The sequence below is a fragment of the Trachypithecus francoisi genome, unplaced genomic scaffold (genome assembly GCF_009764315.1).
Source record: "Trachypithecus francoisi isolate TF-2019V2 unplaced genomic scaffold, Tfra_2.0 Lachesis_group8, whole genome shotgun sequence".
Classification (NCBI taxonomy): domain Eukaryota; kingdom Metazoa; phylum Chordata; class Mammalia; order Primates; family Cercopithecidae; genus Trachypithecus; species Trachypithecus francoisi.
The window spans coordinates 17,339,823-17,362,930 of NW_022681473.1; the positions used below are offsets into that span (position 1 = coordinate 17,339,823).

General features: G+C 45.5%; 1 protein-coding gene across 28 annotated transcripts in view; it reads left to right on the top strand.

Moving 5' to 3' along the window:
* CELF1 (CUGBP Elav-like family member 1) overlaps positions 1-23,108 on the top strand; it is a 96,823-nt gene that overhangs the window by 8,285 nt on the left and 65,430 nt on the right. The gene's annotated exons all lie outside the window — the stretch shown is intronic.

The following is a 23,108-nucleotide window of genomic DNA, read 5'->3' on the forward strand; positions in this document are numbered from 1 at the left end:
ACTTGGGAGGCTGAGGCAGGAGAATGGCATGAACCCGGGAGGCGGAGCTTGCAGTGAGCTGAGATGGCGCCTCTGCACTCCAGCCTGGGTGAGAGTGTGAGACTCCATCTCAAAAAAAAATTTGTATATATATATATATATATGATAGGGACTGGGCATGGTGGTGCGTGTGTGTAATCCCAGCACTTTGGAAGACTGAGGCAGGTGGATTGCTTGAGCCCAGGAGCTTGAGACCAGCCTGGGCAGCATAGCTAGCCTCATCTCTACAAAAAATACAAAAATTATTGTATTTTCGTACAAATTTTGTAAAACTTTCGTATAAAAAAAGAAGATATAGAAAAAAGGTCTCTGGCAGCTGGGCAAACTTTATGCTTTAAGACTTCAGATTTGCTCTTTGTTATTAACCTCTTAATAATGCTCATTATTAACAGTATGTTCCTTACTATTAACCTCTTAATAACCTCTTACTAACTTATTATTAACCTCTTAATGAGCGATTTTCCTGCCTTAGCCTTCCGTGTAGCTGGGATTACAGGTATGTGCCACCACACCTGGCTAATTTTGTATTTTTAGTAGTGATAGGGTTTCTCCATGTTGGTCAGGCTGGTCTCAAACTCCTGACCTCAGGTGATCTGCCCTCCTCAGCGTCCCAAAGTTGATTGCTTTTTTTTTTTTTTTTTTTTTTTTTTTTTGAGACGGAGTCTCACTCTGTCGCCCAGGCTGGAGTGCAGTGGCTGGATCTCAGCTCACTGCAAGCTCTGCCTCCCGGGTTTATGCCATTCTCCTGCCTCAGCCTCCCGAGTAGCTGGGACTACAGGTGCCCGCCACCTCGCCCGGCTAGTTTTTTGTATTTTTTAGTAGAGACGGGGTTTCACCATGTTAGCCAGGATGGTCTCGATCTCCTGACCTCGTGATCCTCCCGTCTCGGCCTCCCAAAGTGCTGGGATTACAGACTTGAGCCACCGCGCCCGGCCGATTGCTATTAATATAATGCTGTAGTTACCAGAACACGTATACTAGAGTTACAGTACACTGAAATGGTCAAAAGGCAAGTAATATAGAAATAAGAGAATTTTGATGAAAATCTGGAGAATTAAGTCTTTCTGTAATTGAGAGTTGATTCTTTGATTGTGCAATCCTTAAAATGGAAATGGTTTGAAAGGATGGTGTGACTTGAATGGGCTTTATAAGCACAGCCTGGTAAGGATAACTGACAGCTTGGGACAATGGATTTAGGGTACCACCAGTTAACGTTTCTGGGCGTGTTTTCCTATCTTCAAAGTGGAGATACCAACTCAGAATAGTAATGTGAGGATTAATTGAGGTAACTTATGCTAGGCACCGAACAGTGCCTGATACAGTATTGATAACGCTATTTCTTTTTCCGTGTGTAAAATGGGCATACCACTCACTTGTCTCTTGGGTCAGTAATACGTTTCAGCCAAATGAGATAAGTAACACAGGTGAAATGCCTAGCAGTACCATACATAGATGAGCAGTACCTACTATGTCAATGTTCCTTTTGTTTCCTTTTTTTTTTTTTTTTGAGACAGAGTCTCGCTCTGTTGCCCAGGCTGGAATGCAGTGGCCAGATCTCAGCTCACTGCAAGCTCCGCCTCCCGGGTTCACACCATTCTCCTGCCTCAGCCTCCCGAATAGCTGGGACTGCAGGCGCCCACCACCTCGCCCGGCTAGTTTTTTTTGTATTTTTTAGTAGAAACGGGGTTTCACCATGTTAGCCAGTATGGTCTCGATCTCTTGACCTTGTGATCCGCCTGTCTCGGCCTCCCAGAGTGCTGGAATTACAGGCTTGAGCCACCGCGCCCGGTCTTGTTTCCTTTTATGAGTGTGTTTTGTTTTGCATTTTCTTGTGTCTGTTGTGGCTTAAGGGATGAGATTTGTGTGTCTGAAATGCTTTGCTAAACAGGGCATTGTTCCTTGTGGAATACTTGGGTAATAGGGTTTCCTGGATTTCATATTCACTGTTTCTACTTTATGTGAGAATCTAGTGTTAGGAGGCTTCTGCATTCAAAGAAAACTGAAAATTATAAATGAATATATTGGATTTGTAATAGGGGACACTTGGGTCTCTGAGTTCAGGCGGGGAGGAGGGCTCTAATATTTAGAGTTGTAATGCAGATTTAAGACTTAATCAGTTTTAGCTATTTGCTTTGTAAACTGTATTGTATCAAGAGTCCTTATTTGCCAAAAACAGCTTTCTTTCTTTTTTGTTTTAGAGATGGGGTGGGGACAGGGGTCCACGGGTCCACTGTGTAACCCAGACTGGTGCAAACTCTTGGGCTCAAGCAGTCCTCCTGCCTCAGCCTCCTGAGTAGTTGGGATTGATTACAGGAGGGCAACATTATGCCTGCCTTGAAGACAGTTTCCTTGATGAGACCTTTGTAAAATAACTTTGGCCTTGTCATAGAATTGGCTTAGACTCTTCTTAAAGTGGAGGTTTCTTTATGGAATTCTGTATTATTTTTTAACCTCTGCTGTGCTGTGGAGGCCATGAGTATGTATTTGTTTATTTTACACTTCATTAAGTTCCAGATTTGTAAAGTTTTGGGCTTTTTTGGTCTGCCGTTGTTTTCTGAGACAAGGTCTCATTGTGTCACTCAGGCTGGAGTGCAGTGGCGTTATCATGACTCCCTGTAGCCTCAACCTCCCAGGCCTCAGTGATCCTTCCCCACCTCAGCCTCCCAAGTAGCTGGGACTATAGGTACGCAACACCATGCTTGGCTAATTTTATTTTTTGTAGAGATGGGGTCCCATTATGTTGCCCAGGCTGGTCTTGACCTCCTGGCCTCCAGCAATCCTCCTGCCTCAGCCTCCCAAAGTGCTGGGATTACAGGCATGAGCTACCATGCTGGCCTTCTTTTCCATTAGAGACAGAATCTTTCTTTGTTGCCCAGACTTGAATGCAGTGGTGCAATTATAGCCTGAAACTCCTGGGCTCAAGTGATCCTCCAGCCTCAGCTTTCCAAGTAGCTGGGACTACAGGTGCACATCACTACACCTGGCTAATTTCTGTAGTATTTGTAGAGACGGGGTCTCTCCTGGTCTCGAACTCCTGTCCTCAAGTGATCCTCCTGCCTTGGCCTCCCAAAGTGTTGGGATTACAGGTGTGAGCCGCTGTGCCCAGCCCTGTTGATATTTTGTAAAGCTGAGCACAGTCCATCCCTTTTGATATTTTCTAAAGCAGAGCACGGTGGCTCACACCTGTAATCCCAGCACTTTGGGAGGCCAAGACACGCGGATCACATAAGGCCAGAAGTTTGAGACCAGTCTGGCCAATGTGGTGAAACTCTGTCTCTACTAAAAACACAAAAATTAGCCAGATGTGGTGGTGCATGCCTGTAATCCCAGCTCCTCAAGTGGCTGAGGCACAAGAATGGCTTGAATCCAGGAGGTGGAGGTTGCAGTGAACTGAGATCACGCCACTACACTCCGTGGGCAACAGGGAGACCCTGTCTCAAAAAAAAAAAAAAAAAAATCAGAGAAAATCAACAAGAATGATGAGTTTTTGTTTGGTGATTGCATTGATACCTGATGGATCTCACTTAATCAAATTTGATGTGCTACTTTTAGATATGTTCATAGGTGCAGATATGGCTTTATTTATTTATTTGAGACAGTTTCACTCTTGTTGCCCAGGCTGGAGTGCAACGGTGTGATCTCAGCTCACTGCAGCATTCGCCTCCCGTGTTGAAGCAATTCTCCTGCCTCAACCTCTTGAGTAGCTGGGTTTATAAGTACCTACCACCATGCCTGGCTAATTTTTGTATTTTTAGTAGAGGTGGGGTTTCACCATGTTGGCCAGGCTGGTCTCGAACTCCTGATCTCAGGTGATCCACCTGTCTCATCCTCCAGAACTGCTGAAATTACAGATGTGAGCCACCGCGCCCAGCCTGACACGGCTTTAGAAAGAACTCTCCACGGCCGGGCGCGGTGGCTCAAGCCTGTAATCCCAGCACTTTGGGAGGCCGAGACGGGCGGATCACGAGGTCAGGAGATCGAGACCATCCTGGCTAACACGGTGAAACCCCGTCTCTACTAAAAAAAAAAAATACAAAAAACTAGCCGGGCGCGGTGGCGGGCGCCTGTAGTCCCAGCTACTCCGGAGGCTGAGGCAGGAGAATGGCGTGAACCCGGGAGGCGGAGCTTGCAGTGAGCTGAGATCCGGCCACTGCACTCCAGCCTGGGCGACAGAGCGAGACTCCGTCTCAAAAAAAAAAAAAAAAAAAGAAAGAACTCTCCACTAACTTTATGACCTCCAGTTCTTCTTTTTTTTTTTTTTGAGACGGAGTCTCACTCTGCCACCCAGGCTGGAGTGCAGTGGCCGGATCTCAGCTCACTGCAAGCTCCGCCTCCCGGGTTTACGCCATTCTCCTGCCTCAGCCTCCTGAGTAGCTGGGACTACAGGCGCCCGCCTCGTCGCCTGGCTAGTTTTTTTTGTATTTTTAAGTAGAGACAGGGTTTCACCGTATTAGCCAGGATGGTCTCGATCTCCTGACCTCGTGATCCGCCCGTCTCGGCCTCCCAAAGTGCTGGTATTACAGGCTTGAGCCACCGCGCCTGGCCCAGTTCTTCTTTTTATAGCTACATTCAGCTTTGACAAAATGGAGTTGAATAATTTTTTTTTTTTTTTTTTTTTTTGAGACGGAGTCTCGCTGTGTCACCTAGGCTGGAGTGCAGTGGCGCAATCTACAAGCTCTGCCTCCTGGGTTCACGCCATTCTCCTGCCTCAGCCTGCTGAGTAGCTGGGACTGCAGGCGCCCGCCACCACACCCGGCTAATTTTTTGTATTTTTAGTAGAGATGGGGTTTGACTGTGTTAGCCAGGATGGTCTCGATCTCCTGACCTCATGATCTGCCCACCTCTATTGAGGACCGCAGTGGGGGTGGTGGAGAATGAACAGACACAAGAGACAAAGACAAACAGAGAACATGGCGGCCGCGCCTAGAGCCTCCGCCTCACTTTATTCATACTCCATAAACCCCATGTCAGCAAAAATAACACAATGCAAAACAAACTTTCTGCACCCAGATGTAACCTTCTGCTTAGTTCCTTGTCTCTAAGCTCTTTCTTACTTGTCTGCCTTCTTGGCGCCTACTAGAGTTCATTAAAAGTTCAACTAGAGATACTGTCCTTGACTACTGGAGTTCATTAAAAGTGCAACTAGCTAGAGATACTGTCCTTGAGCCTTATCTATTCTTAGCATATTATTTTCAATGGCCCCTGCACACCTCAGCCTCCCAAGGTGCTAGGGATTATAGGCATGAGCCACCCACTGTACTCAGTCTAAGAGTTTGTTTTTAATTAGCAAAATAAAGTTTTTTGGTTCCTGGGCTGTTTAAGTTTGTAGTGTTATACTTTTAATTTTGAAAGGTCAGTAGTTTACATTTTCTTTCTTTGTTTTTTTTTTTTTTGTTTTTTTTTTTGAGACAGTCTTGCCCTGTCACCAGACTGGAGTACAGTGGCAAGATCTCGGCTCATTGCAACATCTGCCTCCTGGGTTCAAGCGATTCTCTTGCCTCAGCCTCCCAAGTAGCTGGGATTATAGCCATGTGCCACCACGCCCAGCTAATTTTGTATTTTAAGTAGTGATGGAGTTTCACCATGTTGGCCAGGCTGGTCTCGAACTCCTGACCTCAGGAGATCCACCTGCCTTGGCCTCCCAAAGTGCTGGGATTACAAGTGTGAGCCTCCAACCCTGGCCAAGTAGTTTCCATTTTCATAGTAACATTGCTACTCTTCAGCAAAATAATCATTAAGTTAGAAACTGTCACCACTTTCTTGTTCTTTTATTACCTTTTTGTTTCCTGTGAGATTGAGGTAACGCTCTTGCAGACTGTGTGAATATGTATGATATTGGTGATAATGTGGGGTGACTAATAGTCTACTGTGAGTAGACTGTGTTTTTTAACCCAGTATTATTTGGACATCTGTTAAGTTTTTGTTAATTTCTGTTTTGTGCAGGTAATTTACTGTAGGCTTTTTCCAGTTTCTTTGTACTTCTAGCTTTTGTGTATGGGAAACATTCTACTTTTCTGCTCCGGCCGCCTTCCCTCACACCGCAGTCACATGGCTCAGCTGGTGTTTCTTTCCCAGATGAATTCTATCTGGGTGTTGCTGCTGCTAACTTACCATGCTAGATTGGATGGGATATTTTCAGTGAGAAACACCTGTACCATTTACTGGCTGCTTGCCTGTTTTTTGTTTTGTTTTGTTGGGTTTTTCTTTGGTGTTTTTGTTTTTGTTGTTGTTTTGAGATGGAGTCTCTCTCTGTCGCCCAGGCTGGAGTCCAGTGGCGCCATCTTGGCTCACTGCAGTCTCCGCCTCCTGAGTTCAAGCCATTCTCCCTGCCTCAGCCTCCCAAGCAGCTGGGATTATGGGCGCCCCCCACCATGCCCGGCTAATTTTTGTATTTTTAATAGAGATGGGGTTTCACCATCTTGGCCAGGCTGGTCTTGAACTCCTGACCTCGTGATCGACCCACCTCGGCCTCCCAAAGTGCTAGGATTACTGGCGTGAGCCACTGCGCCCAGCCTGCTTGCCTGATTTTGAGTGCTCTCTGAGCAAGAGTCTTGTGGGGGCCGGGGAGTGAAAGGAAGTCAGGGTGGTGGTGACAGCTTGAAAATGCATAACTCTTTGACATTTGTCAGCCTAGTGGGTGATTACTGCATGATGAAGCAGCACTGCTTTGTGTTCAAAGTCATTTTAAGCCTTATAGTAGGCTTTCAACAAGGATATTTTACTGGAAGCTGTTTATGTGGTAAAATATTATTTATCCCTTAGGTCTGTATTTCCTAGATGGCTAGAGCAAGAGGAGCAGACATCACATTTCGTGTTTAGGAATGCTCTTCAGCCCCTCCCTGCTCATGATTCAATATCTGTTTTTCATTTAGTGCACAGCTAACCTTTTTCATGAGGCTTTTCCTGTCCGTTCATTCCCGTACCTGATTTAGTATTTTATTGATGTATTTTATTATTTCAGCAAGATTTTAAGCTTTTTGAGGATGGAAACTGCCTTGCTGCTTAGTGTATTACATATACTTTAGGGGAGTGGTTCAGGCACATAGTCCCTACTCTAACTATACCTTGTGATCTAGCCCCTCTTGTAATACCTTGTTGCACCAGAGGTGGACACCTGGCCCAAGCTGGGCAAATCACTTTGTCCTAGGAATTTGAGATCGGAACTCAGATTCCAGTCTTTAGGATACAAATAGTCACCTACATTGAGAGAACTCAGGACATAAAGTCAGATGCTGGTATGCAGCCAAGTTCAGGCTCATACATGTGGAAGCGGTGAAGGTCATTCCGTAGGGAGGGAGAAGTAACTAGATTTCATCTGGAAAGAAGCATAGACTAGAAATGCAGTTCTGGGGAGAGGGCAGCCATCCACATGCAGAATACAAATCTGGATGCCTAAAGACTTTCCAGGTGTGGGCCTGTTTGGAGTTCTTGAGGTGGTCTAGTACTCTTTCAGTTAATTCTAGTTTTTGTGTAAGCGATCTATTATTTTCAGCCAAAAGAACTTTGAGTTAGACTGAGTACAGAGCTCTGCACAGCACTTGTAAAATTTAAAGTTTAGAATAGTCCTGAGTAGCTAGAATTACAGGTGTGAGCCACATGCCCGGCTGATTTTTTTGTATTTTTAGTAGAAACAAGGTTTCACCATGTTAGCCATGGCTGGTCTTGAACTCCCAACCTTAGGTGTTCTGCCCGCCTTGGCCTCCCAAAGTGCTGGGATGCTGGGATTACAGGCTTAAGCCACCGCACCAGTCGTTTGAGAGTGCTCCCCCCCACCCCCCGTCCCCCCCCCAATGCCCTCCTTAGCCCCAGGTAAAAGGCTGCTGGAGGTTTTGACTCCTTCAGTATATGCGTTTGCGCTTGGTGTTTAGAATGCTTTGCCAGATCAAGATTATGAGTTTATTTTTTAAAAAAGTTTTTTATGATTATTTATGTTTTTTTTTTTTTAGGAATATGAGCCTGTTAAAAATAATACTGCTATTTCAGATAGGAAACTTAAAGTGAGCCATCAGTATTAGAGAATTTTTGTTTGTGAGGCATATGGATTTAGTCTTTTCTTCATTTCTAGTTAAGTGTGGCGTTTGTTTTAGTTTCCTGATTGTTTCCTCTTAAAAAAAATGTTGATGGGCTTGAGTGGAACACAATAATGTGGGTTGAATGGCTGTTGAGACTTTAAACAAAGGGTAATGGTGAGTGGCTGTGTGCCCAGTTGATGGAGTCTGTCTGGTCCCAGCTCAGTAACTTCATGAATGATCTGTGAGAGGAGCATCACAGTGGTGTTTTTCTCTTTGAGAAATGTTAATGAGGGAGAGGGGGAAGCTCTGTGAAAGACAGTTTAGTGCTTCTAACGTGATTTTTTTTCCCTGTGATCTTTTGGTTTGTTAGGTTGAAAGACTTTATTCCAGAGAAATGTAAAAATTCCCTGTAATACTAATGAGCAGGAATTAAAAAGAGACAAGCCAGTTTTGAAATGGAGATTTATATGCAACCTGGTACACAGCCAACATCAACATTCTGTCTTCCATACATAGATACGTAGGATAGAAAAAGCTAGAAGATATTATTTGATATCAGAGGTCAAATGATGATTGCAAATATATCTAAACAATATTATGGGCCAATCGTAGTAGCTCATACCTGCAGTGCCAGCACTTCAGGAGGCTGAGGCAAGAGGATTGCTTGAGGCCAGGAGTTTGAGACCAGCCTAGGCAAATACAGGGACTCTGTCTCTACAAAAAAAAAATTATTTAGCCAGGCATGGTGGTGCACACCTGTAGTCCTAGCTATTTGGGAGGCTGAGGCAGGACTCAACTCCTTGAGCCCAGGAGTTGGAGGTTACAGAAAGCTGTGATTGTGCCACTGTACTCCAGCCAGCCTGGGCAAAAAAGTGAAACCCCATTTCTTTAAAAAAAAATAAAAATAAGATTATGCCTTCATGTGTTGTGTGTATCGTGCTAAACCCAATGCTGTGCATAGAGGAAATTTTACAGTCTATAGTTTACCTAAGCACTGGGGCCTTGCATAAAGTAGATATCTGGTAATTATTTGTTGACTACTCCATGTCAAATGGCACTTTAATTTTATGTTTTGGACCAGTTCAGTATTAAGGATTAGTAATAGGAAAAAGACTTAACATTGAAATTCTGTGAATTTAAGTCATTGTCTTCTGAAGATGGAGTACTTTAAAAACTCCAAGGAGTTACCTGGAAACAAACATAAGCAGCTTTCCATCAAAAGACATTATGGTTAAGATAACGTACTGTAGGCCTGGCGTGGTGACTTACGCCTATAGTCCCAGCACATTGGGAGGCTGAGTCAGGCGGATCACGAGGTCAGGAGATCGAGACCATCTTGGCCAACATGGTGAAACTCCGTCTCTACTAAAAATACAAAAATGAGCTGAGTGTGGTGGTGTGTGCCTGTAGTCCCAGCTGCTCAGGAGGCTGAGGCAGGAGAATCGCTTGAATCCAGGAGGTGGAGCCTGCACTGAGCCAAGATGGTGCCACTGCACTTTATCCTGGGCGACAGATTGGGAATCTGTCTCAAATAAAAAAAAAAAAGATTTGTACTGTAAAAACCTTTTGGACCTCTGATCTAGAAACCTGTATTTTATATTGCCTGAACAGTCAGAAGGCTCCTAGACAACTCTGATTTTGGCTCAGTTTTCAATAGCTCCAGAGAATAAGAAAAGGAGAATCTGATACTGCTGGCGGTCTGCACTCCTGCCTTTCTGGGCCAAGACATGCTTTTCCAAATAAAATCGAGGAAATAGTAAACCACTAGTAAAAATGAATAAAGCATCCAAGAGTTTGCCTCCTCTCATGTCCTGTTTTCTCTTTTTTGTTTCTAGGCTGTCTGATACTACACTTACGTGCCAAAACTATACTGTGGGCTTGTCCTTCCTACTTCCTCTTTCAAGTTTATGGGAAATAATTATGGAAAGACATTATGTTTATTATATATTCATTGTTTTTATTGTGTGCTGTTTCTGCTGAATAGCCTCTGCATACATTTACAAGTGCGATTTTATTTATTACTATTATTTTTTGAGATGGCGTCTCACTCTGTCACCCAGGCTGGAGTGCAGTGGCACATTCTCAGCTCTGCAGCTCCCGCCTCCCAGATTCAAGTAACTCTGCCTCAGCCTCCCGAGTAGCTGGGATTACAGGTGTGTACCTCAGGTAATTTTTGTATTTTTTTAGTAGTGACGGGCTTTCACCATGTTGGCTAGGCTGACCTCCAATTCCTGACCTGATCTCCGGTGATCTGCTCACCTTGGCCTCCCAAAGTGCTGAGATTTCAGGCATGAGCTACCACGCCTGGCCTATAAGTGCAGTTTTTTAAAAAAGCTTGCAAACCTCTTTACTGAGCTAATTTGGGTTATAGATAGCATTGGGAAACTATCTATCTAATCTATCTAATCTATTTAATCTATCTATCTCTGTTCTGTTTTTAGTAGAGATGAGGTTTTGGTCAGGCTGGTCTCAAACTCCTGGCCTCAAGTGATTCACCTGCCTCATCCTCCCAAAGTGCTAGGATTACAGGCGTGAGCCGCTGTGCTGGCCAGAAGCTAATTAAAAACAAACTCTTAGACGGAGTACAGTGGGTGGCTCATGCCTGTAATCCCTAGCACCTTGGGAGGCTGAGGTGGGTGGATCATGAGGTCAGGAGATCCAGACCATCCTGGCTAACACAGTGAAACCCCGTCTCTATTAAAAATAGAAAAAATTAGCCGGGCATGGTGGCACAACGCCTGTAATCAATCCCAGCTATTCTGGAGGCTGAGGCAGGAGAATTGCTTGAACCCAGGAGGTGGAGGTTGCGGTGAGCTGAGATCGCACCACTGCACTCCAGCCTGGGCGACAGAGCAAGACTGTCTCAAGGAAAAAACAAAAAACTCTTGTGGGCCTGCTACAGGAAAGCTTAGGTGAGTAAATATAGCAAAACAAGACATGATTTTTTTTTTTTTTGAGATGGAGTTTCACTCTTGTTGCTGAGGCTGGAGTGCAGTGGTGCAACCTTGGCTCACTGCAACCTCTACCTCCCGAGTTGAAGCGATTCTCCTGCCTCAGCCTCCTGAGTAGCTGGGATTACAGGCATGCCCCACCATGCCTGGCTAATTTTCTAGTTTTAGTAGAGACGGAGTTTCTCCCTGTCAGTCAGGCTGGTCTCAAACTCCTGAACTCAAGTGATCCGCCTGCCTCGGCCTCCCAAAGTACTGGGATTGCAGGCGTGAAGCCATCTCACCCAGCCCAAGACATAATATTTTTGTGGAGTATCTTGATAACTATTGCCTACTGTAGTTAATGGTATATCTTATCTCCATAGAACCATTTTTTTTTTCCTTTTGGTTTGTGAATTTGTTGTATGAATTGGTTCTGAGTTTGGTTTTCAACACATTTTATTTAAATGGAATTTATATTTAGACTTCAGTAGTTATTATTAGTGTGAGGGATACTCTTGAAATTTGTGCCAGGTAATTTCTGGCTCAAATTATTATGGATCAGGCCTAGGGTAGCTGAAGTTCTAGACTATTACTGTGAAATCAAGTGCTGTTTTTGTTAATGTTCATTTGTCTGGTATAAGTTTGCTTTGGGCTAAGCTAGATCTATGGGAAGACTTAATTTAACCCTTTTCCAGTAAGCTTCCAACTTAGGGGAAAAAAAATTTTTTTTTCTAATTCTGACTGTTCCACTTCTGAAAAAACCAGATCCACAGATCAGACTTGTAAACGATCTGTTTTCTTAAGATATCTTCTAACAGAATGGGTCTCCAGGGAACTGAGTGGCAACACACATTTAGCTGGGTGTGGCAGTTCATCTCCCTAAATGTAATTTAACATCACATTTATCTACACACCACGGTCTTGGAGGCATACTTGGAGATTGAACTTTTACTTCCCTTGGCTTTTTAAAATTTACCTTAATTTAATTAATTAATTAAATTTATTTATTTTTGAGATGGAGTCTCACTCTTGCCCAGGCTGGAGTGCAGTGGCGACATCTTGGCACACTGCAAACTCCACCTCCCGGGTTCACGCCATTCTCCTGCCTCAGCCTCCCGAGTAGCTGGGACTACAGGCGCCCACCACCACGCCCAGCTAATTTATTTATTTATTTATTTTTAATTTTAATTTTAATTTTTTTTTTTTGAGACGGAATCTCGCTCTGTCGCCAGGCTGGAGTGCAGTGGCACGATCTCGGCTCAGTGTGAGCTCCGCCTCCTGGGTTCATGCCATTCTCCTGCCTCAGCCTCCCGAGTAGCTGGGACTACAGGCGCCCGCCACCACGCCCGGCTAATTTTTTGTGTTTTTTAGTAGAGACGGGGTTTCACCATGTTAGCCAGGATGGTCTCGATCTCCTGACCTCGTGATCCACCTGCCTCGGCCTCTCAAAGTGCTGGGATTACAGGCGTGAGCCATCGCGCCCGGCCAAGTTTTTGCATTTTTCAGTAGAGACGGGGTTTCACCATGTTAGCCAGGATGGTCTCGATCTCCTGACATTGTGATCTCCCCACCTCGGCCTCCCAAAGTGCTGGGATTACAGGTGTGAGCCACCGCGCCCATCTGGCTTTATTTTTTATAATTTTGTGTCTGATATATTTCTAACATAATTGTGTAAAGAAGCTGAGATTTCTTGAACTTTGGAAAACATTGAAATCTTCATAGAAAAAATACTAAATATGGCCAGGAGCAGTGGCTCATGCCTGTAATCCCAGCACTTTGGGAGGCCAAGGCGGGTGGATCACCTGAGGCCAGGAGTTCGAGACCAGCCTGGCCAACATGGTGAAACCCCATCTCTACTGAAAATACAAAATACTAGCCCGGCATGGTGGCAGGTGCCTGTAATCTCAGCTACTCGGGAGGCTGAGACAGGAGAATAGCTTAAACTAGGGAGGCGGAGGTTGCAGTGAACAGAGATCGCGTCACTGCACTTTATTTAGCCTGGGCAACAAGAGTGAAACTCTCTCTCCAACAAAAAAAAAGAAAAAATGCTAAATATAACTTATATTGTGGTCTGGAAAGAAATAGCAGCATGCATAGGTCATAGAAACTTCAGGTGAGTTTATATTGATGTAACTGCTTTTATGAAGAGGGAGGGGGAAAAACTAAGAATTGAATATATTTAACTATTTTGCAAGAGAGTGTCACTAAAATAGTTTTAAATATATATATATATATTTTTTTTTGTGATAGAGTCTCGCTCCGCTGCCCAGGCTGGAGTGCACTTGAGCAATCTCAGCTCACTGTAACCCCTGCCTCCTAGGTTCAAGTGATGCTTCTGCCTTGGCCTCCCAAGTAGCTGGGATTACAGGTGCCTGCCATCATGCTCAGCTAATTTTTGTATTGTTGTTGTTGTCACTGAGATGGAATCTCGCTCTATAGCCCAGGCTGAAGTGCAGTGGTGTGATCTCCGCTCACTGCTACCTCCACTTCCTGGGGTTAAGCAGTTCTCCTCCCTCAGCCTCCCGAGTAGCTGGGACTACAGGCATACACCACCACGCCCGGCTGATTTTTCGTATTTTAGTAGAGAGGAGGTTTCACCGTGTTGCCCAGGCTGATTGTGAACTCCTGAGCTCAGGCAGTCTGCCCGCCTTGGCCTCCCAAAGTGCTGGGATTATAAGCATGAGCCACTGCACCTGGCCAATTTTTGTATTTTTAGTAGAAACGGGGTTTCACCATGTTGGCCAGGCTAGTCTTGTACTCCTGACCTCAAATGATCCACCCGCCTCGGCTTCCCAAAGTGCTGGTATTACAGGCATGAGCCACCGCGCTTGGTCCAATATTTCTTCAGAAATGTATATTGTATGGTACTATTTCTTGAAGATAGCTTGCTGAAAGAATAAGATCAGCTTTCTGAATTGCCAGATCCAGAACATCAAAAAAAAATACTGTGACCAAAAAAAAAAGTCTTCTGGATCCACCCCCAGGAATCCTAGTGGGTTCCCATGGTAACAGCCTCTTTGCTTACAACTTGTCACTGTGTAACTGTCACTGGGGTTCGAAGAAAAGCCAGTATAGCAAGAACTGTGTGGCATTAACAACTCCTTAATAAAATGCTGTTGCACATTTGCAATGAGCCAGAAATAGAAAAGAAAGTTTTAAGGTTTTAATTTCTGTGTTGCGTTAATTAGAAGCTTTAAAAAGCTGCCTAATTATGGTAAGGTGCAGCAGTGGGAAGGTGGTGGGTGGCCCAGGCAGCCTTAGGAGGGAGAAAAAGTAAGCCATAGGCTCAAAATGTTAGAAACTTCAGATATTTTTTTCTTCTTTAATCCTATCCTTTTGAAAATGATGGACATGGAATGCCTTCCTTAAATTCACATAGAGATAGAAGCAGGAATTTTCCCTGCACTGTTCTGTTGTCTCTACCCACACATTGGATTCACCTTTCCTCTACTTTTCATAGTGACGTCGGTTTCTGAGGTTAGCAAAGGACCTTTACGAAAGTTATGCAGAGAAACTTTCTGTCCATCGAAGGAATCCCTTCTATAGCATCCTGTGCAGGCAGCATCTGCGTCTTTCCTCAGGTGGAGGTTACTTGTTTAATGGCAAAAGCTCCTCCACTGGAGTTCAAAGGGTAGATAGTTTTATGTGGATTCCCCATTTTAAGGGTATATACTGTTTTTCTCTCATCATAAAAGAGTAGTTGTAGGCTGGGCACGGTGGCTCACGCCTGTAATCCCAGCACTTTGGGAGGCCAAGGTGGGTGGATCACCTAAGGTCAGGAGTTTGACACCAGCCTGGCCAACATGGTGAAACCCCGTCTCTACTAAAAATACAAAAATTAGCCGGGCCTGGTGGTGGGTACCTGTAGTCCCAGCTACTCAGTCAGCTGAGGCAGGAGCATCGCTTGAACCCGGGAGGCAGAGGTTGCAGTGAGTAGAGATTGTACCACTGCACTCCAGCCTGGGCGACAGAGTGAGACTGTCTCAACAACAACAACAAAAAGCAGTTATAAATCGGAAAAATTCTCGAATGTTTTTCAGTAGCCTGTTTATCTCCATTTAAGTCATGCTTGTCAGTCATGACAAGACAAATAATTCTTTAAAGGAATTATATCATGCCTAAACCCTAGAACTTTGAAAAGATAATGCCATATTTGGAACAAGCTAGTCCTTTAACAGGTGGGAGGGAAGAGATGATGATAAATGCTATATTGAGTTTAAAGTACTTTACAGTGTGCTTAATATAAGGAGATGATTTTGAGCTAAAGAATGTCAGAATAGGCCGGGCGTGGTGGCTCAAGCCTGTAATCCCAGCACTTTGGGAGGCCGAGACGGGTGGATCACGAGGTCAGGAGATCGAGACCATCCTGGCTAACATGGTGAAACCCCGTCTCTACTAAAAAAAAAAAAAAAAAAAAAAAAAAACTAGCTGGACGAGGTAGTGGGCGCCTGTAGTCCCAGCTACTCGGGAGGCTGAGGGAGGATAATGGCGTGAACCCGGGAGGCGGAGTTTGCAGTGAGCTGAGATCTGGCCACTGCACTCCAGCCTGGGCGACAGAGCGAGACTCCGTCTCAAAAAAAAAAAAAAAAATGTCAGAATAGGCCTCAAAAATACTTCTAAAGCAAAATCAGAAGCCAAGTAGGCACATTGTTTCGTGTTTTTGTAATGCATTTTGCGAATGCTTTTGTCATTGTTTCTAGAGTGGGTATATCTATACAAAAGTGAGTTTGGGGTTCAAAAATAATATTTTGGGTCTTACTGTTTGTTTGTTTGTTTTTTGAGATGGAGTCTCGCTCTGTTGCTCAGGCTGGAGTGTAGTGGTGCGATCTCTGCTCACTGCAACCTCTGCCTCCCGGATTCAAGCAGTTCTCCTGCCTCAGTCTCCAGAGTAGCTGGGACTACAGGCGAGTGCCACCACACCCAGCTAATGCTTTGTATTTTTAGTAGAGATAGGATTTCACCGTGTTAGCCAGGATGGTCTCTATCTGCTAACCTCGTGATCCACCCACCTCGGCCTACCAAAGTGCTGGGATTACAGGTGTGACCCACCACGCCTGGTCTTTTTTTTTTTTTTTTTTTTTGAGGTAGAGTCTTGCTGTACCTAAGCTGGAGTGCAGTGGCGTGATCTCAGCTCCCTGCAACCTCCACCTCCCGGGTTCAAGTGATTCTCGTGCCTCAGCTTCCCGAGTAGCTAGGATTATAGACATCTACCACCATGCCTGGGTAATTTTTGTATTTTTAGTAGAAATGGGGTTTCGCCAAGTTAGCCAGTGTGGTCTCGAACTCCTGACCTCAGGGGATCCATCCGTCTCGGCCTCCCAAAGTGTTGGGATTACAGATGTGAGCTACCATGCTGGGCTTTTTGTTTTGAGACAGGGTCTTCCTTTGTCACCCAGGCTTGGAGTGCAGTGACCTAATTGTGGCTCACTGTAGCCTTGACCTCCTGGGCTCAAGCGATCCTCCCACCTCAGCTTCTCAAGTAGCTGGCACTACAGGCACATGCCACTATGCCTGGCTAATTTTTTCCATTTTTGTAGAGACAGAGTCCCCCTGTATTGCCCAGGCTGGTCTTAAACTCCTGGTCTCAAGCGATCTTCCTGCCTTGGCCTCCCAAAGTACTGGGATTACAGGCATGTACCCAGCCTTCTTCCTCTTAAAATCTGGTCCTCTCTCCCAGTTTTCATGTCTCACAGCCATCCTTCTGTCTCTGATACTGCTTCTTAATTCTAAACAGCTATATTCTATGAGCTGCTGCAAAAGAGAAACACCATCCTCTCTAGACTACCGTGGAGTCAGTGCCACATTTACCAAACTGTCTGATCTGTGACTATGTCCTCTTTTGACTGGGCCCACGTTAAAGCATGTCCTAAATGCTATGTTTATATATGTCCTCAGTAGCAATCTTGTTTTTTGAGCCTTCATTTACAGGTTGATTCACAGTGGGAGAGAGCCATGTTCAGAATTTTTTTCTGATAGCCTGAATTTTCTTCTTGTCTTTCATGTCTTTGCTTCTGTTTATGTTCTTTGTACCTCTTCTTCGTTGAGCTTGCATCTTCTGCAGTTGACTCTATTATATCATCTTTGGGGCTGCAGAATAAAATGTGGAAGATTTTTAAGTTAAGATTCCCAGAATAATGTCGCCCACATTGCACATATGTCACATTTTGAGTTTACTAGTTAAGCCTCTAAATATGCACTTTATATACAATATGCGCAGTGGGATGATTTAGGTTGCCATGAGAACCTAAAAATTTGAGGCTTAAATGATTCAGTAACAGACACTTTAAAATTGTCTAAGCCGAAGGCTAATTTTTTCTTTTATATACTCTTTACAAATTGAGGCATAAGGCAATAGCTGTTCTCATATACTACCTCTCCTGCTGACAGGATGGGTGGCTTTGTTTGCCTACCTATTATCAGTCACCTTCATTCCAGTCTTTCATACTCTGGTGTCATGTCCCCTGCCCAAGTATTTGTCTCTCTCTCTCTCTCTTTTTTTTTTTTGAGAGTCTTACCCTGTTGCTCAGGCTGGAGAGCAGTGGTGTGATCTTAGCTCACTGCAACCTCCGCCTCCCAGATTTAAGAAGTTCTTCTGCCTCAGCCTCCCCAGTAGCTGGGATTACAGATGCCCGCCACCACACCCAGCTAATTTTTTTTTTTTTTTTTTTTTTGAGACAGAGTCTCGCTCTGTCGCCCAGGCTGGAGTGCAGTGGCCGGATCTCAGCTCACTGCAAGCTCCGCCTCCCGGGTTTACGCCATTCTCCTGCCTCAGCCTCCCGAGTAGCTGGGACTACAGGCGCCCGCCACCTCACCCGGCTAGTTTTTTTGCATTTTTTAGTAGAGACGGGGTTTCACCGTATTAGCCAGGATGGTCTCGATCTCCTGACCTCGTGATCCGCCCGTCTTGGCCTCCCAAAGTGCTGGGATTACAGGCTTGAGCCACCGCGCCCGGCCTCCCAGCTAATTTTTTAAATTTTTTTCTGAGTCGGAGTCTTGCTCTGTTGCCCAGGCTGGAGTACAGTGACAGGATCTTGGCTCACTGCAACCTCTGCTTCCTGGGTCAAGTGATTCTCCTGCCTCAGCCTCCCAAGTAGCTGGGACTACAGGCGTGTGTCACCACTCCCAGCTAATTTTTGTATTTTTAGTAGAGGCAGGGTTTTGCCACCGTTGGCCAGGCTGCTCTTGAACTCCTGACCTCATGTGGTCTGCTCGCCTTGGCCTCCCAAAGTGCTGGAATTACAGGTGTGAGCCAGCATGCCTGGCCACTAATTTTTATATTTTTAGTAGAGATGGGGTTTTGCCATGTTACCCGGGCTGGTCTCGAACTTCTGACCTCGAGTGATCCACCCACCTCAGCCTCTCAAAGTGCTCGGATTACAGGCGTGAGCCACTGCGCCTTGCCTTGTCTCCTACTTTCTTTGCTCCAAGGTAGGATTAGAAGTAGAAACTGGAGCCGGGAGCTATAGTCCCAGCTACCTGGGAGGCTGAGGTGGGAGAATTACTTGAACCTGGGAGGCAGAGGTTACAGTGAGTCGAGATTGCGCCACTGCACTCCAGCCTGAGCTACAGAGCAAGACTGTCTCAAAAGAAAAAAAAAAAAAGGTAAAATAAACTGGGTGAGGTGGCACACATCTGTACTCAGTTCTAGATACTTGGGAGGCTGAAGTGAGAGGATCACTCCAGCCCAGGAGGTTGAGGCTGCAGTGAGCTGTGATCCTGCCACTAGACTCTAGCCTGGGTAAAAGTAACAGTAAAAACTGGAGGCTTTACCTTTTTTTTTTTTTTTTTTTGAGGCGGGGTCTCACTGTGTTGCCCTGATCACAGTGGCGTGATCATAGCTTACCGTGGCCTTGAGCTCCTGGAATCAAAATGATCCTCCTGCCTCAGCCTCCTGAGTAGCTGGGACCACAGGCGGGTGCCATCATGCCTGGCTAATGTTTGTGGCTTTTGTTTTTTTGTGGAGATGGGGTCTCACTGTATTGCTCAGACTTGTCTCACACTCTTGGCCTCAAGTGATACCTCTGCCTCGACCTCCCAATTTTTATCTTTTGTTTTTTAAGAGGCAGGATCTTGCTGTTTTCCAGGCTGGAGTGCAGTGGCACAATCATAGCTCACTGCAGCCTAAAACTCTTGGCCTCAATGAACAGTCCTCCCATCTTGGCCTCCCAAAGTGGTTGTATTACAGGTGTGAGCCACACTGTGCCTGGCCAAACTTTAACTTTTTTTTTTTTTTTGAGACAAAGTCTTGCTCTGTCACCCAGGCTGGAGTGCAGTGGCCGGATCTCAGCTCACTGCAAGCTCTGCCTCCCGGATTTATGCTATTCTCCTGCCTCAGCCTCCCGAGTAGCTGGGACTACAGGCGCCCGCCACCTCGCCCGGCTAGTTTTTTTGTATTTTTAGTAGAGACGGAGTTTCACTGTGTTAGCCAGGATGGTCTTGATCTCCTGACCTCGTGATCCTCCCGTCTCGGCCTCCCAAAGTGCTGGGATTACAGGCTTGAGCCACCGCGCCCGGCCAAACTTTAACGTTTTTTAAAAATGTGAGATGGAATAACTGTATATTGTTGTCTTGAGTCCTTAAACTGAAAATCTGGTAAAAGTTGTGAATCCACTTCCTTATAAATGCATACAGAGGTAGAGTTTTACACATAATATAAGGAAGTTTTTTGAATTCCCGAAATGTCAATGGGCCGTAGATGTGTACCCCGATCTAGTCCAATCCCTTATTTCTCTCGAGGAAATAAGGGAGGAGAACTGACTTATCAAAGGCCATACTTTATGTGTTTATAGTCATTTTGATTCTGAGGTTATACTTGGAGCAATCCCTCTTCGTGTACACAAATGTGGTGTATTGCTTTGTCGGGGGTGGGGGAATGGGGGACAGAGTTTCACTCTTGTCGCCCAGGCCAGAGGGCAATGGTGCAATCCTGGCTCACTGCAACCTCTGCCTCTCGGATTCAACCGATTCTCCCATCTCAGCCTCCTGAGTACCTGGGATTACAGGCGCACACCACCACGCCCAGCTAATTTTTGTATTTTTAGTAAAAATGTAGTTTCACCATGTTGGCCAGGCTGGTCTTGAACTCCTGACCTCAGGTGACCCACCCACCTTGGCCTCCCAAAGTGCTGGGGTTACAGGCATGAGCCACCACACCTGGCCTGCTTTGTGTTCTGTATTTTTACTTAGTTGTCTTCACACAAGTATTTGTAGTAGATAGGCAATTAAAGCTGTGATCTTAAGCACGAAAGAAGCATATTAATTCACAGTAAGCTACTCTTTGGAAAGTCAGAGTTGCTGTAATAGGACTGCTCAGATTCTTAAAAAAATTGAGTACATAAGCCAGTATATACAATGAAGAGGCTTAGTTTGTTTTTAAGTTTTGTAGAGACAGGGTCTCACTATGTTGCCCAGGATGTGCTTGAACTCCTGGTCTCAAGTGATCCTCTCCCTTGACCTCTCAAAGTGCTGGTATTACAGGGGTGAAACACTGCATCTGGCCCAGTTAAGAGGCTTTTACTTAATTTTTTTTTATTTTTTGAGGCAGGGTCTCACTTTGTCACCCAGGCTGGAGTGTGGTGGCACGATCACAGCTCCCTACAGCCTTGACCTCCTGGGCTCAAGGATTCCTCCCACCTCAGCCCCCTGAGTAGCTGGGACTATAGGCACGTGCCACCATGTCAGGCTAATTTTTTTACTACTTTCTGTAGAGACAAGGTCTCCTTTTGTTAAGTGTTAAGAGGCTTTTAATAACATGTTGAATACTTGCGTATCTGTTTTATGGGACATGAATGTGCCTCCACTGCTGAAATCCTGCTGTGTACTCAGTAATGGATAGGAGCTAGGCAGTGCTTTTTTCTTTGGAGCTTTTTTTTTTTTTTTTTGAGGCGGAGTCTCACTCTGTCGCCCGGACTGGAGTGCAGTGGCCAGATCTCAGCTCACTGCAAGCTCCGCCTCCTGGGTTTACGCCATTCTCCTGCCTCAGCCTCCCGAGTAGCTGGGACTACAGGCGCCCGCCACCTCGCCCAGCTAGTTTTTGTATTTTTAGTAGAGACGGCGTTTCACCGTGTTAGCCAGGATGGTCTCGATCTCCTGACCTCGTGATCCGCCCGTCTCGGCCTCCCAAAGTGCTGGGATTACAGGCTTGAGCCACCGCGCCCGGCCAGGAGCTAGGCAGTGCTTTTTTCTTTGGAGCTTTTTTTTTTTTTTGAGATGGAGTTTTGCTCTTGTCGCCCAGGCTGGAGTGCAATGGCACAGTCTCGGCTCTCTGTAACCTGTGCCTCCTGGGTTCAAGTGATTCTCCTGCCTCAGCCTCCTGAGTAGCTGGGATTACAGGCATGTACCACCATGCCCAGCTAATTTTTGTATTTTTGGTAGAGACAGGGTTTCACCTTGTTGGCCAGGCTGGTCTCAAACTCCTGACCTCAGGTGATGTGCCCACCTCGGCATCCCAAAGTGCTGAGAGATTGCAGGCACGAGCCACCACTGCCCGGCCTGGAACTCCTTTTGATGACTGGTTAACTGAGCAGTGTGTTATAATCAAGGATCTCATAGTTATATCAGCATAAACATTTCTGGTTCCACCATTTTATTTCCCTGTGACAGGGTTTTGTGGGTTTTTTTTCTTAATAGTGGTTTAAAATTTATTCAACAGGCTAGGCAGAAATGTCTCAGATGGAAGAACGTTTTCCTGAAAGTGTTATATGAGAAATGTTACAGTGGATGCTGAGTTATGGTCTGAATTTATTTTTATCTTTCTTTAAAATATGTTTTCTCTAAAGTAGGCAAAAACTATAATTTTGCTTCCATAAGTAGTGTGGCATTAATCTCATACTATGAAACATTTTAGGTTGAAACTACAAACTCAGAATTTCAGAAATGGAGGGACCTTAGAAATCATCTAGTTCAAATCCTGTGTTCTTCACATTTAAGATATTGCAGGTGCCTTTTTTTTTTTTTTCTTTTGAGACGGAGTCTTGCTCTGCCACCCGGGCTGGAGTGCAGTGGCCAGATCTCAGCTCACTGCAAGCTCCGCCTCCCGGGTTCACGCCATTCTCCTGCCTCAGCCTCCCGAGTAGCTGGGACTACAGGCGCCCGCCTCGTCGCCCGGCTAGTTTTTTGTATTTTTTTTTTTAAGTATAGACGGGGTTTCACCGTGTTAGCCAGGATGGTCTCGATCTCCTGACCTCGTGATCCGCCCGTCTCGGCCTCCCAAAGTGCTGGGATTACAGGCTTGAGCCACCGCGCCCGGCCTTTTTTTTTTTTTTTTCTTTTGAGACGGAGTTTTGCTCTTGTTGCCCAAGATGGAGTGCAGCGGCACAATCTTGGCTCACTGCAACCTCCGCTTCCCAGGTTCAAGCGATTCTCCAGCCTCAGCCTCCCAAGTAGCTGGGATTACAGGCACGCACCACCACACCTGGCTAATTTTGTATTTTCAGTAGAGACAGGATTTCTCCCTGTTGGTCAAGCTGGTCTCGAACTCTGGACCTCAGGTGATCTGCCCACCTTGGCCTCCCAAAGTGCTGGGATTACAGATGTGAGCCGCCACTCCCAGTGCGCAGGTCCCGTTATGAGAGTTCTGGTAGGTGGGATAAGCAAGAAAGTCTAGGCCTGTCTTTCTATTTTCAGTCTCTCTTCTCTCTTTTCTTTCTTCCTTTTTTTTTCTTTTGTTTGTAGATAGGGACGGGTTCTCGCCACATTGCCCAGTCTGGTCTCAAACTCCTGGGCTCAAGTAATCACCCACCTCGGCCTCCCCAAGTGCTGAGATTACACATGTGAGCTACCAAGGCCGGCCTCTCTTCTCTTAATGTGTATAGCATTTATAGTTTGTACCCCACACTTTAGTGCAATAGTCATGTACTGTCTGCCTTTATTATTAATATTTCGTGTTAATCTCATCTGGGAACTAGATTGGAGGTCACTGATAGTATGATTTTCATTTGTGCTGTAGCCCCTATGATACTGAGTAAATACATAACCAGGCTGGGCTTGGTGGCTCACGCCAGTAATCCCAGCACTTTGGCAAGCCAAGGTGGGTGGATCACTTGTGCCTAGGAGTTCGAGACCCCCCGGGCAGCATGGTGAAACCCCGTCTCTATAAGGGGGAAATAAAAGTACAGAGGTGGTATGC